This window comes from Phocoena phocoena, chromosome 12 (assembly GCF_963924675.1).
Source record: "Phocoena phocoena chromosome 12, mPhoPho1.1, whole genome shotgun sequence".
Lineage (NCBI taxonomy): Eukaryota > Metazoa > Chordata > Mammalia > Artiodactyla > Phocoenidae > Phocoena > Phocoena phocoena.
This window is the reverse complement of record NC_089230.1, coordinates 60,595,219-60,601,218: the sequence shown is the minus strand read 5'-3', so window position 1 is coordinate 60,601,218 and position 6,000 is coordinate 60,595,219.

Below are 6,000 nucleotides of genomic sequence, written 5' to 3'. Positions count from 1 at the left end.
TAACTAGACGAAAATCTAGATGACCTTGTGTCTGGCAATGGCTTTTTAGGTACAACACCAAAGGCACAATCCATGAAAGAAAGAATTGATAGGCTGGACTTCATTAAAATTAAAAACTTCTGCTCTGTGAAAGACACTACCAAGAGAATAAAAAGACAAGACACAGACTAGGAGGAAATATTTTCATTAGACATATCTGATAATGAACTCTTTCCAAAATACACAAAGAACTCTTAAAACTCAACAATAAGAAAACAAACCACCTAACTTAAAAATGGGCCAAAGATCTTAACAGACACCTCACCAAAGAAGATACACAGATGGCAAATAAACATATGATAAGATGCTTCACATCATATATCATCAGGGAAAGGCAAATTGAAACAACAGTGAGATACAATTACACACCCACTAGAATGGCCAAAATCCATAATACTGACAACATCAAATACCATCAAGGATGTGGAGCAATAAGAACTCTCATTCATTGCTGGGGGGAATGCAAAATAGTATAACCACTTTGGAAAACAGTTTGGTGATTTCTTATAAAACTAAACATATTCTTACCACACAATTCAGAAATCTTACTCCCTGGTATTTACTACAAAAAGCTGAAAACTTATGTCTGCTCAAAAACCTTCACACAGATGTTTATATCAGCTTTATTCATAATTGCCAAAACTTGGAAGCAATCAAGATGTCCTTCAGTAGATGAGTGTTTAATAAACTGTGATACATCCAGACAATGGAATATTATTCAGTGCTAAAAATAAATGAGCTATCAAGCCATGAAAATACATTGAGTTACCTTAAATGCAGATTACTAAGTGAAGGAAGTCAATCTGAAAGGGCTACTTACTGTATGATTCCAACCATACGATATTTTTGGCAAAAATGAAATTATGGAGATACTTAAAAATATCAGTGGTTGCTAGGAGTTAGGGTGAATAAAAGAATGAATAGGTAGAGCACAGGGGATTTTTAGGGCAGTGAAAATACTCTGTCCTAAAATGGTGAATATAGGTCATTATAGACTTGTCCAAACCCACAGAATGTACAATATGAAGAGTAAACCATAATTTAAGCTATGGACTCTGGGTGATAATGATGTGTCAGTATAGATTCATCAACTGTAATATACCATTCTGTTGAGGAATGTTGATAATGAGTGAGACTATGCATGTGTGGGGATGTTTGGTATATGGGAAGCTACTCTTTCCACTGCATTTTGCTGTGAATCTGAAACTTTACTAAAAAATAAAGTATTAAAAGTTTTAAAATTTATTGAGAAATCTTAATTCCATCCCCATTCCTATTCACCTTGTCCCCTCACCCATTACAAGTAGCCATTTTAATTAGTTTCTTAATTACCATTCCAAAATATCTTCATTGAAATACAAACAAATATGAACATATATTCCTCCTTTTTCATCTTTGTTAGATAAAAGGTAGCTTGGTATATGTACAATGCCGCTCCTTGCTTTTTCAGTTAATAGTGATGTATCCTGGAGATCTTCTCACATCAGCACATTATGGATAACCTCATTCTTTTCACAACTGCCCTATTGTGTGGTAAACCAGGTCCCCAAAGTTGCTGGGCACTTGTGATGTTTCCTGCCTTTTGCTATTGGAAACCAAGCCATAATGACTAATTTTATACACATGCCATTTTGTATTTGTGTACATATAACTGTAGAATAGATTCCTAGAAATGAATCTATAATTCACTAATCTAATTTCTGGGCAAAGAGTAAAATGCATCTATAATTTTGGTAGTTATTGCTAGATAATCTTTCACAGGTGTTGTAACATTTTGCTACGTTTGCCACCAGCAGTGTATGACTTACTGATAGTGTGTTCTCAAATTTTAGATTTCTGCCAATCTGGTATGTGAGAAATGGTATCTCATGTATTTCACTTTTATTTCTCATTAGTGGGGTTGAACATTTTTTCATATGCTTATGGACATTCCTATTCTTTTTCTGTAATCTATCTGATAGTTCTACCACCTGGGCAACTGTTCTTACTGAAATTTGATCCTAAGTGATGCTTTCAACCTAAACTAAGAAAGCTTTAGAAATTTCTAGAAAACTATGTTTAAGTTGATATTAAGGATGCTATTCAACATTATCCCCAGTGTCTTCTCTTTGAAAGAAAACTGAAAGTGATTTCTGGTTTCAGTGTCAGGAATAGTTTTATTCCTAACTGAGACTGAATTTGCTTACCTTGTGCACTCTGAGATTCTCCTAAATGACCATATTTACCCCTTTGAATTGGCTGTAAGAAAGCTCAGATTAGAGTTTGTGCCATAGACATGTACTGTATGTGTTCACTTTACTCTCAACTCTATCTTACAACCTTACCCTTCTTGTCCTTGTACTTCCTTAAATTAATTTGTCTTATTGAATTGTGTGGATCATATTGTCACCTAAATGAATTTTAAAGGAGACAGGGTATAAATGTATATCAAACTAAATATTTTAACCTCCATTTCCATTCTTTTAAACATTGCAAAAACATCATGATTGGAACTCTGCTGAATCTAAATTATGACTCAAATTAAATGAGTAAGTAAAGAAAGATTACTCCATCTGTACCAAAATTTCACTAAATTCTTCTCACCTTGTGCTGACCTATAAAATTTGACTAAAAATTGTGGTAATCTGTATCTCTGGTAAGAAAAGAGTTAAGGCGCACCAGAATTCTTTTCAGATTATGCAGATTGTCGGGCATGCTAATTGCTACCTGGTTAACTCCAGCTTAAATTATTAAAGATAAGTTTTCTGCTGATAACTGCTTTGAGGCCAACACATGGAGCCTTTAAATTAAAGTAGAAATTGGCACTCAAAATTCAATCTTCCTAGAAATAGGACCCTATGTACTACAATAAAATCATGCAAAGAGCAAACTAAAATTACCTGAAACATCATTTTAAAATATTACTGGCTACAGAAAACTCTAATTATGTCAAAAAGGATCCAAGTGTACCCTAGAGTGCTTACTTAGTAATTTGCTTCCATTAACCTTCAGCGAATTACAAAATCCAGGCTATTAGTACAATTGAGAGAATTTCCCTCTGTTCTCAAGCTTCTCTCTGTATCACTCCACCCACAGAAGGCTATCAGCATATTCTACCCAGGAAAAAGTGTATTTCACAAAATAAAACCTCAGCTCATTGTGATAAAAACCCAAAACTAAGAAAACCCAAATATATTTATATTGCTATCCTAAGAATAAAAGTAAAGAGATTTTTGGTCTTGCTTTGTTCATCTATTTGTTCATTTGTTTTGTTTCTGTTTTCGTTTTCAATGACTTGATGAAGGACTCAGGATTTACTCTCCCTAAGCCTTGGCTCATTTTATACTTAGACAAGCTGAGTACAGTTATCTCAGGAAAAAGCATGCTTTGGTCTTTGCAATATTTCTAACCTCAGAAAATTACCCATGTTCCTAGAGTCTAAAATGACTATACCCAGAGGAGCTAATTTTCATCTGTGCTTTGAACTTACACAGAAACCACAGCTGCCTTTATCTATCTGGCTTATACGTTGATTTACCACAGGGTGTTCTGTTTGGTTCTCCTTGGTGGTTAGCTGATAAAAACTGCTTGGAAATATTGTGACTCCCTGTGTCTTGCCCTTATTATATTGTCCAAATTAGTTCATATCATCCTTCCTCTCTCTCCCGGCTCTCTCCCTCTCTCTTCTTTTGTGTCTCTGAAATTAGGTTTAGCTGTTGTCAAGAATGAATTGTTCCTTAGGGAAACCAGGAAAAATCCTGATTGTATGCCACCTTGAGCACAAGTGTGCCAGGTAATTTTAGTTTTCTCTCAGTTTGAAATCGCTGTTTTTCTCTTCCTCCATATCTGCTTCCACCTTCCAAGGGAGGTGGGAAGAACTGACATAACTGACATCATAAAGTCACTTACTTACTCACACTTTCAACTATAGCATATATATATATATATATTACATCTTTATTGGAGTATAATTGCTTTACAGTGTTGTGTCGGTTGCTGCTGTATAACAAAGTGAATCAGCTATATGTATACATATATCCCCATATCCCCCCCCTCTTGTGCCTCCCTCCCACCCTCCCTATCCCACCCCTCTCAGTGGTCACAAAGCACCGAGCTGATCTCCCTGTGCTATGTGGCTGCTTCCCACTAGCTATCTATTTTACATTTGGTAGTGTGTATATGTCAGTGCTACTTTCTCATTTCGTCCCAGCTTCCCCTACCACCCCACCATGTCCTCAAGTCCATTCTCTACGTCTGCAACTTTATTCCTGTCCTGCCCCTAGGTTCATCAGAACCTTTTTCTTTTTCAAGATTCCATATATATGTGTTAGTATACGGTATTTGTTTTTCTCTTTCTGACTTACTTCACTCTGTATGACCGATTCTAGGTCAATCTACCTCACCACAAATAACTCAATTTCGTTTCTTTTTATGGCTAATATTCATTGTATATATGTGCCACATCTTCTTTATCCATTCATCTGTGAATGGACACTTAGGTTGCTTCCATGTCCTGGCTATTGTAAATTCAACTATAGCTATAGCATATCTACTAACAAGGAATTAAACTATCCCCAATCAGCAAGAATTAATATTAAAAAATAAAAGGTATGTCCCCCAATGATGATAAATAAAGTAATATACCTAAGAGTTAAATCTTCAGTTCAAAGGAAGAACACAGTCCTTATTTGCTGGGTTAGGGTTAAAATATTAGATTTTTCTGGGTTTTATCTAATTTCTGGATCCCTTGTGAAACCATTACTTTACTAGTGGCAGCTGAAAAGTCTCCCTGGGGCTGTTCCTCAGGTATGGTTTGTTACAAAGAGCACAGAAGAAAAAAATTTCCAATTATGATAAGCAAAAGAAAGGATGATCTTTTTAAAAAACAAATAAATAAAATTCCCAAATGGTAAACTAGATGCCTTAACACTTGTGAACTTTACATACTCCTCCCAATACCTAAGTGACTCCATCAACCACTGTGTTCTTCTAAAGCTCCAAATTCACAGGCATAAAGTAGAACAACAAAAGAGAAAACAGTTAAAGGCTCTATAGTTAAAGAAAATAATGTGAATAAAACTCTGTGAGAGACATTTAAGCAGAGCAAAGATGCAATGAGATATAGTTGTGGTATGCAGTTATTAAGAATAGGTTATATCTATGGAGACTGACCTGTAAAAACAGCTATGGTCTATTAATTAAAAAACAAAGATATTCCATAATAATGTATAGAGTATGATGACAGATTTTGTAAAATGAACAAACAAAACTAACATGATAGACATATATTAGTTTCTATAAGCATAAAGGAAAATACATAAGTACATATAACTAATGGTTAACATTGGTTACATCAGGAAGGTATAATTAGAAAGAAGAAAGTAAAGATTAAAGGTTTTTTCCATATGTCTATATTGCTTTGACTATCAAACATGAATATTATCTTATGATTAAATAAAATTAAAAAGTAAGGAGATTTTAAAAAAAGTATATACCAAGGAAGACACATGTATTATATATGGGAGAGAATTTTCTATTTGATTCAGTAAGTATTTGTTGAGAAATAAGAACTGGTCATATAGCTTAGGTATAGTGCATCTGGCTACAAGTAGTAGAAAACTCAACTCAAACTGGCTTAACTTAAGACATTTATTGGCACACACAACCAGAAGTCCAGCAGTGATGTGCGTTTCGGGAGTGACATAATCTATGGTCTCCAGCTCTATATCAGTGAGATTCTCTTGGTTTTCCCTTCCTCTGTGCATTGACTTCGTCTTCAGTCTCTTTTTTTTTTTTTTTTTTTTGCTGTACGCAGGCCTCTCACTGCTGTGGTCTCTCCTGTTGCGGAGCACAGGCTCCGGACATGCAGGCTCAGCGGCCATGGCTCAGGGGCCCAGCTTCTCTGCAGCATGTGGGATCTTCCCGGACCGGGACACGAACCCGTGTCCCCTGCATCGGCAAGCAGACTCTCAACCACTGCGC